Here is a 12935-nt window from a genome sequence, read left to right on the forward strand (position 1 = left end):
TTGGGCATGGGGGAGGGGCTACAAATCCTTGGGTAGCACTGTCCATCTGCACTTCGCCAGGCCCCACCAAACGCCCACAAAAGAGACCCCCAGAAACACAGTCAGACACCCCCATAAACCCGAGTAGGTCGGGTTTATGGGGACGCCAGGTGTGCCTTTTGGGGCTGTTTGACCGTGGTATCCTTTAATCATCAATCAAAGTTTACTTGTATAGCCCTAAATCACGAGTGTCTCAAAGGGCTGCACGAGCCACAACGACATCCTCGGCTCAGATCCCACATCAGGGCAAGGAAAAACTCAACCCAATGGGATGACAATGACAAACCTTGGAGGGGACCGCAAATGTGGGGACCCCCCCCTGGCTACCGGTGCAATGGACATTGAGTAGATTTAGCATAATAGTGCGAGAGTCCAGTCCATAGTGGATTTAACATAATAGTGTGAGAGTCCAGTCCATAGTGGATCTAACATAATAGTGTGAGAGTCCAGTCCATAGTGGATCTAACATAATAGTGTGAGAGTCCAGTCCATAGTGGATCTAACATAATAGTGTGAGAGTCCAGTCCATAGTGGATCTAACATAATAGTGTGAGAGTCCAGTCCATAGTGGATCTAACATAATAGTGTGAGAGTCCAGTCCATAGTGGATCTAACATAATATTGTGAGAGTCCAGTCCATAGTGGATCTAACATAATAGTGAGAGTCCAGTCCATAGTGGATCCAACATAATAGTGAGAGTCCAGTCCAGAGTGGATCTAACATAATAGTGAGAGTCCAGTCCATAGTGGATCTAACATAATAGTGAGAGTCCAGTCCATAGTGGGGCCAGCAGGAGATCATCTTGAGTGGAGACAGGTCAGCAGCGCAGAGACGTCCCCAACTGATGCACAGATGAGTGGTCCACCCTGGGTCCCGACTTTGGACAGCTAGCGCTTCATCTGTGGTCACCGAATCTGTGCCCCCCCCTCGACATGAAGGAGAGGGGGGCAGAGCAGAAAAGAAACGGCAGATCAACTGGTCTAAAAAAAAGGGTCTATTTAAAGGCTAGAGTATATAAATGAGTTTTAAGATGGGATTCAAATGCTCCTTGGTCTTTTGCTCCCGGTTGTTAAAGCCTAAGGACAAGACCACCTTCTCAACCTCCACCACCACCGTAGTTTTCTGGAGAATGGCCTCTGCGTGGCAGAAGTTGGCACCCGGGTATCTGTCAATCTGGAGGTCCCGGTGCCGGAAGGATGGGATGCGGCTGATGTTGGAGTCGCCGATCACCAGGAACCTCCTGTCGACGGACAGGTGCCCGTCCACCATCTTGCGAGTCGTGCTGATATGCCTGGTGGGCTTCCTGGTGGTGAGTGAACTCCTTGGCTTGGCAACCTGTTTTCTGTTAACTGAGGGACCGAAGTGACTTTTTTGGGTGTTTTTTTGCATTCCAGAAAAGAGTTGGGGACCAGCTTGGAGGCGTGTCGGGGAGAGGCAGGGTCAGCGAGGGTGACACCGGCTGCTCAGGTAGGTATTGGTCGGTCTCAGTCTGGACAGGAGTCCCCTGCACATCTTCCCATCTATGCACCAAGACAACTGCACTTTGTTTTGCAGGTGAGACTGGGCGCGGTGGGGCGTCGGAGACTGCAGGAGGGACCCCGACCTCGGTCTCTGGTGACGAGATCAAGGGAGCTTCAACGATGGAGTTGTCGGCAGACCTGCTGCACGGGTCGGGCAGTCGTGTCGCTCTCCGGGCTCTAGGTGGTTCCGCGGCCGGGGCGGAGGGCGACAAGAGAGGGACGGGGACCGGAGTCACCTGTCCTCGCGGGTCCTCACCCTGCTCCACCTCAGGGGACCAGTCCCTGCCGACCGGGTCAGTCATGGTGCCCACCGTGGTGTGTGCGAGGGTTTGCGGCATCAGCACCGGCAGGGTGCAGATTGAGTCTATTTGAGCCTCGGCCTGTCGGAGCGTGTCAGTCGCCAACCTGCGTCCCAGGTGTGTTTTGGTCCACGCTGAGGCCACCTGGGATGGGGCTTTCCAGTCTTGTCTGTGTCGGGGTTGGTGGCAGCCGGCCTGATCCCGGTCGTCAAGGTAAGTTCCATCCTAGTGATGGGGTGCGGTTGGCTGTCCTTGCTAAAAACTTTTAATGATGTATAATTTGCTTTTTGGGGGGTGTATGAAGGCAGAATATGTGCATGGGGTTCAGAAGGAAATGCAAGACCTCTGTTCTGATTTTGTATGCCTGTAGTGACACAATGTTGCAGTCGGGGGGCGCTCCATCACCTGACCCAAGGTTTATCGCTATGAAGCCGGGACAATTTGGGTCACCAACTTGGTGTCTATGGCATACTTGCCAACCCTCCCGGATTTTCCGGGAGACTCCCGAAATTCAGCGCCTCTCCCGAAAACCTCCCGGGACAAATTTTCTCCCGAAATTCAGGCGGAGCTGGAGGCCACGCCCCCTCCAGCTCCATGCGGACCTGAGTGACGTGTTGACAGCCTGTTCTCACGTCCGCTTTCCCACAATATAAACAGCTAATGATGGAGGGCGAGTTCTTGGTTTCTTATGTGGGTTTATTGTTAGGCAGTTTCATTAACGTCCTCCCAGCGCGGTAACAACACACAACAACAGCAGTCAAGTTTTCGTCTACCGTAAAGCAGTTCGTCTGCCGTAAACAGCAATGTTGTGACACTTTTAAACAGGACAATACTGCCATCTACTGTACATGCATATGTGACCCACCCATAATGTGTCACATTTTTGTGTTGATTTATTTATTTTATTTTGTGGTTAGAATTCGTTTTTGGAGCTGTCATTACACATTTATCAGTATTCACATTGGCCAGTAGGGGGCAGTAGGGCGTTTCTTCCCAATTGAATGCTATCACCTGCAGACCGGAAGTGTCTTGTCATTGTGATGAGCGCGACCAGTCTGTGAACAATTGAAACGCCCTGTGTGCTTTTGCCTCCTGTATAACAGGTTAGTTTTGGTGAATCAACTCACTGAATAATATCCATGTGACCTTTATAAGTTTAAGTACATATTCTGATGGTGGAGCCTAACTCTAAAGTGTTTGTGAGTTGTAGTTTGTATTTGTGAATGAATCCAGTGCACAGCTGCAGTAATCAATACAAAAAGGCGACGTGAGTGCGCAATGTTTATATAGGAACTTCTGATCCTAATTCAGACTCACAAGTTAGAGCTCCCGTTTTCTTATTGATTTTATAATGTATATTTGTATAATGTGTGTGTTCTGAAATAGTGACAGAGAATAGAACAAGGATGGACAATTCAACCCTTAACTCAACAATGAGTAGATGAGTGTTATGTGTGTGTATATGTGTAAATAAATGAACACTGAAATTCAAATATTTCTTTTATATATATATATATATATATATAGCTAGATATCACTGAAAGTCAAGTATTTCTTATATATATATATATATATATCTTAACCACGCCCCCCGCCCCACCCCCGACCACGCCCCCACCCCCGACCACGCCCCCACCCCCCACCTCCCGAAATCGGAGGTCTCAAAGTTAGCAAGTATGGTCTATGGTCCTCTGGTGTTGCTTCAGCATAGGTTACGCGAGGGGAATGCCGCGTCTGGTCCAGAAGCCGGCTATTTTAGCGGCTATATTCCGGGGGGAACCAACTTGCGCCAGTGATGTTGTCTCCGCCGGACCGGAAATGACGTCATGTCGCCCTTCAACGTCATCGACATTGTGATAAAGTTGAAAAAATTGGAAAAAGTTGAGGTTGACTGCAAAAATGCCCAGTCAAAGAATGAGCAAAAAGCATTATATTTTTGTGTCGCCGTCACAGCCAAATTCGGTGTTTGCAATAATTAACAAGAAAAACGAAAAAGTAAAAAAAATAATAAGTATACAAAAATAGAGAAATAGAGTAGGTATTTATTAAGACAAGTCAAGGCAACGTTTCGGTAAGTTATACCTTCTTCAGGACGATTTAGCTGGCGTGAACATCTGCTCGGCGCTGTGTAAAATGACTTGTAAACAACAAACAGGTAGGGTCAACCGGAAGCAAGATTTAAAGAGACAGTCGTCTTGCTATGCCGATCATGGGGCGACAGCACCCTCCTCAGGCCAAACACAGCTACAACAAGGTGTAAATTTTTTTCTCCATCGTCGAAATTATGTAGAAATATAAATTATAATCAAAATGAATAAATAACAAAATATAAATTTTAAAATAAAAAAAATAATAATATGAAATAACTTGAAAAATAACAAAAAAAACACCCTTAGTTACACTGTTCCATTTTAGAATCTAAAAGAAGCATAACCAGGTGAAAAGAGAACTATGTCCCATGTTTTTGGCCAGTTTAAGGGATTTTTATGACTAAAATGACTACTAACCACATTGTGAAGTATGCGGACGACACAACAGTAGTGCATACTTGCCAACCTTGAGACCTCCGATTTCGGGAGGTGGAGGGAGGGGGGTGGGGGTGGGCGTGGTCGGCGTGGGACGGGGGCGTGGTTGGGGGCGTGGCTAATAGGGGAGGGGTATATTTACAGCTAGAATTCACCAAGTCAAGTATTTCATATATATATATATATATATATATATATGTCTTAATAAGGTTATCCAAAAAATAGTGCTCGATACCGTAGTAGAGCACAATATATGTATGTGTGGGAAAAAAATCACAAGACTACTTCATCTCTACAGGCCTGTTTCATGAGGGGTTCCCTCAATCATCAGGAGATTTTTAAAAAATCTCCTGATGATTGAGGGAATCCCTCATGAAACAGGCCTGTAGAGATGAAGTAGTCTTGTGATTTTTTCCCCACACATACATATATATATATATATATATATATATATATAAGAAATACTTGATGTTCAGCGAATTCTAGATATATATATATATTTATTTTATTATATATATATTTTATTATATATATATACCGTATATATATATATATATATATATATATATATATATATATATATATATATATATATATATATATATATATAATAAATACTTGAATTTCAGTGTTCATTTATTTACACATATACCGTATTTTCCGCACTATAAGGCGCACCGGATTATTAGCCGCACCTTCAATGAATTACATATTTCATAACTTTGTCCACCAATAAGCCGCCCCGGATTATAAGCCGCGCCTACGCTGCGCTAAAGGGAATGTCAAAAAAAACAGTCAGATAGTTCAGTCAAACTTTAATAATATATTGAAAACCAGCGTTCTAACAACTCTGTCCCAAAATGTACGCAAATGTGCAATCACAAACATAGTAAAATTCAAAATGGTGTAGAGCAATAGCAACATAATGTTGCTCGAACGTTAATGTCACAACACACAAAATAAACATAGCGCTCACCTTCTGAAGTTATTCTTCATTCGTAAATCCTTCGAATTCTTCGTCTTCGGTGTCCGAATTGAAAAGTTGCGCAAGCGTGGGTTCCAAAATGGCCGGCTCCGTCTCTTCGAAGTCATCGGAGTCAGTGTCGCTGTTGTTGTCCAGTAGTTCTGTGAATCCTGCCTTCCGGAAAGCTCGGACCACAGTTGTGACCGAAATATCTGCCCAGGCATTTACGATCCACTGGCAAATGTTGGCGTATGTCGTCCGGCGCTGTCTGCCCGTCTTAGTGAAGGTGTGTTCGCCTTCGGAGCTGTGTGAAAAAAGCCACCCGGCCTCTTCGCGTAAACTTCCCTTAACCACTCGCTCATCTTTTCTTCATCCATCCATCCCTTCGAGTTAGCTTTTATGATGACGCCGGCTGGAAAGGTCTCTTTTGGCAAGGTCTTCCTTTTGAATATCACCATGGGTGGAAGTTAGCATGGCAAGCTAGAACCACAGTGAAGGATGACTTCTCATTCCCTGTGGTGCGAATATTCACCGTACGTGCTCCCGTTCCACAGTGCGGTTCACAGGAATATCAGTTGCTGTGAAATACGGTAGTAATCCGTGTGCGGATGGAGAGATTGCGTCTTTTTATGAACCGGATCCTTGTCGCTTAGTAGGAGCCATTTTGTGGTCTTTACAGATGTAAACAGGAAATGAAACGTACGGTGATATCCGCGCGTTTTTTCTTCTTCTTCCGGGGGCGGGTGGTTGCTTACAGTAGAAGAAGAAGCGCTTCCTGTTCTATGGGGGCGGGTGCTTTCCTTGGCGGTTGCTTGCGTAGAAGAAGAAGCGCTTCCTGTTCTACCGGGAAAAAAGATGGCGGCTGTTTACCGAAGTTGCGAGATCGAAACTTTATGAAAATGAATCGTAATAAAGCGCACCGGGTTATAAGGCGCACTGTCAGCTTTAGAGAAAATTTGTGGTTTTTAGGTGCGCCTTATAGTGCGGAAAATACGGTACACACACATAACACTCATCTACTCATTGTTGAGTTAAGGGTTGAATTGTCCATCCTTGTTCTATTCTCTGTCACTATTTTTCGAACCATGCTGAACACCCTCTCTGATAATGCATTGCTGTGTGGCACGCACAAAAGTGCTTTCATCAAATGCACTAGATGGCAGTATTGTCCTGTTTAAGAGTGTCACAACATTGCTGTTTACGGCAGACGAACTGCTTTACGGTATACAAAAAAGTGACTGCTGTTGTTGTGTGTTGTTGCCGCGCTGGGAGGACGTTAATGAAACTGCCTAACAATAAACCCACATAAGAAACCAAGAACTCGCCCTCCATCATTCTACAGTTATAACGTCATTGGGCAGGTACGCTTTTTTATATTGTGGAGGACCTGAGTCCGCCTGAATTTCGGGAGATTTTCGGGAGAAAATTTGTCCCGGGAGGTTTTCGGGAGAGGCGCTGAATTTCGGGAGTCTCCCGGAAAATCCGGGAGGGTTGGCAAGTATGCAGTAGTGGGCCTCATCCTTGACAACGACGACATGGACTACAGGGAGGAGGTGAAACATCTGGTTGACTGGTGCAGAACCAACAACCTGGTCCTGAATGTCGACAAGACCAAGGAGATCATCGTTGACTTCAGGAAGCACCAGTCCAGCCACGCTCCACTCTTCATCAGCGGCACAGCAGTGGAGATAGTAAGCAGCACCAAGTTCCTGGGGGTGCAGATAACTGACAATATGACCTGGTCCCTACACACCGGAGCTCTTGTAAAAAGAGCTCAGCACTTTTTGCGTCGGATGAAAAGAGCACAGCTCCCTCCCCCCCGTTCTCAGCACATTCTACAGAGGCACTGTAGAGAGCCTGCTGACCAACAGCGTCTCTGTCTGGACTGGAGCCTGCAGTGCCTCAGACTGGAAGTCTCTCCAGAGAGTGGTGAGGACAGCGGAAAAGATCATCAGGACTCCTCTTCCTCCTATCCAGGAGATCGCAAAAAGCCGCTGCCTGACCAGGGCTCAGAAAATCTGCAGAGACTCCTCCCACCCCCACCAAGGACTGTTTTCACTGCTGGACTCTAGAAAGAGGTTCCACAGCCTCCTTAGCAGAACCTCCAGGTTCTGTAACAACTTCTTCCCTCAGGCCGTAAGACTCTTGAACGCATTGAAATAATCCCCTCAATTCCCCCCAAAAATGGATTAGGTGGCTGGAATATAAAGACAATATAACATACATCCATAAACCTGGATGCATATGCAAAAGTGCAATATATTTATCTGTACAGTAATCTATTTATTTATATCTGCACCTTATTGCTCTTTTATCCTGCACTACCATGAGCTAATGCAACAAAATGTCGTTCTTATCTGTACTCCCTCCATCCATCCATTTTCTACCGCTTAGCCCTACCTTCTTGCTCAGGGTCGTTTCTGACGACTCCCCGGCTACCTGTGTCAGGACAAACCGCACTAAACCACTCGCTCTCTAATAACTGACTTTTACCAAGCCCCTCGTTCCTGACGACTCCCCGGCTACTCTTTCTGTTCTACTTTGTTAAATAAAAGTTTACAAACAAATCTTACTTTCTGAAACGCCCAGAAACTAATCATGTGTAGTAATACCATCTGGCCACTAGGTGTCAGTAGAAGTCCACATCAGATGGTCAGGAACCGTATGTGTAGTAATATCATCTTGCCACTAGATGTCAGTAGGAATCTGCATCAAGATGATATTACTACACATGAATAGTATAGGGTTTCGGACTGTCTGATTGTGGCGGTCCGCTCCCTGTATGATCAGTGTCAGAGCTTGGTCCGCATTGCCGGCAGTAAGTCTGACACGTTTCCGGTGAGGGTTGGACTCCGCCAAGGCTGCCCTTTTTTCACCGATTCTGTTCATAACTTTTATGGACAGAATTTCTAGGCGCAGTCAAGGCGTTGAGGGGATCCGGTTTGGTGGCTGCAGGATTAGGTCTCTGCTTTTTGCAGATGATGTGGTCCTGATGGCTTCATCTGGCCAGGATCTTCAGCTCTCACTGGATCGGTTCGCAGCTGAGTGTGAAGCGACTGGGATGAGAATCAACACCTCCAAGTCCGAGTCCATGGTTCTCGCCCGGAAAAGGGTGGAGTGCCATCTCCGGGTTTGGGAGGAGACCCTGCCCCAAGTGGAGGAGTTCAAGTACCTAGGAGTCTTGTTCACGAGTGGGGGAAGAGTGGATCGTGAGATCGACAGGCGGATCGGTGCGGCATCTTCAGTAATGCGGACGCTGTATCGATCCGTTGTGGTGAAGAAGGAGCTGAGCCGGAAGGCAAAGCTTTCAATTTACCGGTCGATCTACGTTCCCATCCTCACCTATGGTCATGAGCTTTGGGTTATGACCGAAAGGACAAGATCACGGGTACAAGCGGCCGAAATGAGTTTCCTCCACCGGGTGGCGGGGCTCTCCCTTAGAGATAGGGTGAGAAGCTCTGTCATCCGGGGGGAGCTCAAAGTAAAGCCGCTGCTCCTCCACATCGAGAGGAGCCAGATGAGGTGGTTCGGGCATCTGGTCAGGATGCCACCCGAACGCCTCCCTAGGGAGGTGTTTAGGGCACGTCCAACCGGTAGGAGGCCACAGGGAAGACCCAGGACACGTTGGGAAGACTATGTCTCCCGGCTGGCCTGGGAACGCCTCGGGATCCCCCGGGAGGGGCTGGACGAAGTGGCTGGGGAGAGGAAAGTCTGGGCTTCCCTGCTTAGGCTGCTGCCCCCGCGACCCGACCTCGGATAAGCGGAGGAAGATGGATGGATGGATGGATGGCATTTGATGTAGACTCCTACTGACATCTGGTGGCCAAAAGATATCACCACACATGATCAGTTCATGAACGTTTCCTTAAGGTTTTGGAGTTGGTGCTTTAAATCATGTATTTTGCCGCGTGCATTTTTTTTTTATTGTAATTTGGCATTTATAGATGTGCTAAAGCTCTGGAAACAGTCCCAGCTAAGCGGTGATTGGTATTTGCTGAGTGTTTCATTGTAGGATGAGACAAATGAGTAGACGACCCAGTCTCTCCACTATGATTTCTCCATTAGTCGCACTGCGAAATAGGCTTAAGCAGAAGAGAAGAATGGTGATTGTTGTCTAGCTCTTATTCTTCGTACCCAAACAGTACACCACGCATTCAGCTTTGATTGTTCAATGTGCCCGAATGGCTGCCATTGGTGTAAAATAAAGCTGGACTATGGTTATTGCAGCAGAGATCTATTTAAAGGAGACTTGTCAAGTTTACATGACCTTGGTTCTTAACTTTTTTTTTAATTGAGATGGTCTGCAACTTTATGTACGTCGTTAAAGTTAAGTCAGGGTCTTAAGTTCCCCAACTGTGAAAGGTTCGCTTGAATCATGGACACCATTAAGTCTGGCATGATATCAATCAATCAATCAATCAATCAATGTTTATTTATATAGCCCTAAATCACGAGTGTCTCAAAGGGCTGCACAAGCCACAACGACATCCTCGGTACAGAACCCACATAAGGGCAAGGAAAAACTCACCCCAGTGGGACGTCGATGTGAATGACTATGAGAAACCTTGGAGAGGACCGCATATGTGGGTAACTCCCCCCCCCCCCTCTCTCTAGGGAGACCGAATGCAATGGATGTCGAGTGGGTCTAACATAATATTGTGAGAGTACAGTCCATAGTGGATCCAGCATAACAGTAAGAGTCCAGTCCACAGTGGGGTCAGCAGGAAACCATCCCGAGCGGAGACGGGTCAGCAGCGCAGGGATGTTCCCAACCGATATACAGGCGAGCGGTCCACCCCAGGTCCCGACCCCGGACAGCCAGCACCCCATCTATGGCCACCGGACCTGAGTGTCTCCCCTTCCACAAGGGGTAAGGGGGAGCAGAGGAGAAAAGAAAACAAACGGCAGATCAACTGGTCTAAAAAAAGAGGGGGCTATTCAAAGGCTAGAGTATACAAATGAGTTTTGAGATGGGACTTAAATGTTTCTACTGAGGTAGCATCTCTAACTGTTACCGGGAGGGCATTCCATAGTACTGGAGCCCGAATAGAAAACACTCTACAGCCCGCAGACTTTTTTTGGGCTCTGGGAATCACTAATAAGCCGGAGTTCGTACCTTACTAATTTGTGAAAGAAGTTGGTTCACGTCCTAACCCTAACCCTAACCCTAACCCTAACCCTAACCCTAACCCGTCCTTCAGGGCATCAACCTAAGCATTGAATCCCAGACTACTCTCTTCTCAGCTACTTCATCCAGCTCTTCCTGGGGGATCTAAATCTTTCCAACGTGGCCTGGGTCTACTCTGTGGCCTCCTACCGGTCGGATGTGCCCTGAATGTAAAAATAATATGATAAGCCCCAGGGAGGCTTCCAGGGGGCATCCTGATCAGATGCCCGAACCACCGCATCTGTCTCCTTTCGATGTGGAGGAGCAGCAACTTTACCTTGAGCTCCTCCAGGATGACAGAGCTTCGCACTCCGTCTCTAGGGGAGAGCTCCTCCATCCTACGAAGAAAACTAATTTTGGCCGCTTGTACCCGCGATCTTGTCCTTTCGATTACAACCCAAAGCTCACGATCATAGGTGAGGATAGGAACGGAGATCGCCGGTAAATTGAGAGCTTTGTGTCACGGCCCGGGCACATACCAGTGCGCAATCATCTGTGAGCTGCGCTGAGCGCACCTCCAAGCACACTCGCGCGCGCGTCACTCCAGCTGCTGCGGGCAGCTGCTTTCCATCTGCTGAGAAGGACGCCTACTTAAACCACTGCTACCAGAGATCTAGTGCCAGAACGTAGCAACCTGTACATCGTACCGTAAGCTCGTCTCAAGCTCCCTAGTTGCCTTTTGATCCTGATCTCTGTATTTTCCCTGCGTTAATTGTCGTGTCCTTCCTCGCCCCGCAGTTCCTTGTGTGTGTGTCCGAGTCAAGCACCTGGATCTTCCTGTCTTCCTTGTGCTTCCTGGTTCTGGACACCTCGCTTGCCCCCGGACTACGACGACTCGCTCCTGCCTCTCGACCACTCTTCCGCTGCCGGACAACCCTGCCTGCCTAACCCTTGTCTGACAGCACCGCTCCTCTCAACACGCACCTCCAACATTTACGATAAAACTCTGCAGTTAAATACCACACATAGCCTGACACCCATTTTCTTTTGGTTACATACACATTATATTATATTTAATAAATACGCCCCAGGCGAAAGGCTCTCCCAGCCTCAGTGCCGTCTTCTTCTCCCCGATATTATTACACTTTGCCTTCCGGCTCAACTCCCTTTTCATCACAACGAACTGATGCAGAGTCCACATAAGTGTCGATGCCGCCTCGATCCGCCCATCAATCTCACAATGCACTCTTCACTCACTCGTGAACAAGACCTAAAGGTACTTTAACTCCTCCACTTGAGGCAGGATCTCGTCCGCAACTCTAAGATGGCACTCTACCCATTTACGAGCAAGGACCATGGACACAGGCTTGGAAGTGATGGTTCTCGTCTAAATCGCCTCACAGTCAGCTGCAAACCGATCCAGGTAGAGCTGAAGATCAAGGCCAGTTAATCCCAGCAGGACCAGACCCTTTGCAAAAAACAAAGGCCTAATCTAGCACCCACCAAACCAGATCCCCTCAACGCCCGGACTGCGCTTAAAAATTCTGTCCATAAAAGTTATGAATTGGTGACAAAGACAAAAGTGGATCCGATTGCTGGCAATGCGGACCAAGCTCTGACACCGATCGTACAGGGAACAGACCACCACAATCTTCCCAAGAGACACGGTCAAAGGTCCACAAACCACATGTACTGTAGACTGGCTGGGCAGGGAGTATATAGAGCTGGTCCACAGTTCCACAACCAGGACAAAAACTATACTGCTCCTCTTGAGTCAGCGTAGCCTCATCTCCAGTCCACCTGAATGGACCCTACTGGGAAAGCAGAGAAGTGTGATCCTACGATAGTTTGAACACATCCTCCGGTCCGCCTTCTTAAAATAGAGGAAGCATTACCCCGGTCTGCCAATCCAAATGTTAAATCTAAATGTCAAATATAAACGCTAAATCCAAATCTTAAATATAAATGTTAGAAAATGTCCTAAATGTAAGAAAAGTTAGCTGAATATTAAAAATGTATGAGATTAGACATAATTTCTAGGCGCAGTCAAGGCGTTGAGGGGATCCGGTTTGGTGGCTGCAGGATTAGGTCTCTGCTTTTTGCAGATGATGTGGTCCTGATGGCTTCATCTGGCCAGGATCTTCAGCTATCACTGGATCGGTTCGCAGTCGAGTGTGAAGCGACTGGGATGGGAATCAGCGCCTCCAAGTCCAAGTCCATGGTTCTTGCCCGGAAAAGGGTGGAGTGTCCATCTCCGGGTTGGGGAGGAGACCCTTTCCCTAGTGGAGGAGTTCAAGTACCTCGGAGTCTTGTTCACGAGTGAGGGAAGAGTGGATGGTGAGATTGACAGGGGCGTCTTCAGTAATGCGGACGCTGTATTGATCCGTTGTGGTGAAGAAGGAGCTGAGCCGGAAGGCAAAGCTCTCAATTTACCAGTCGATCTACGTTCCCATCCTCACCTATGGTCATGAGCTTTGGGT

This window comes from Nerophis lumbriciformis, linkage group LG38 (assembly GCF_033978685.3).
Source record: "Nerophis lumbriciformis linkage group LG38, RoL_Nlum_v2.1, whole genome shotgun sequence".
Lineage (NCBI taxonomy): Eukaryota > Metazoa > Chordata > Actinopteri > Syngnathiformes > Syngnathidae > Nerophis > Nerophis lumbriciformis.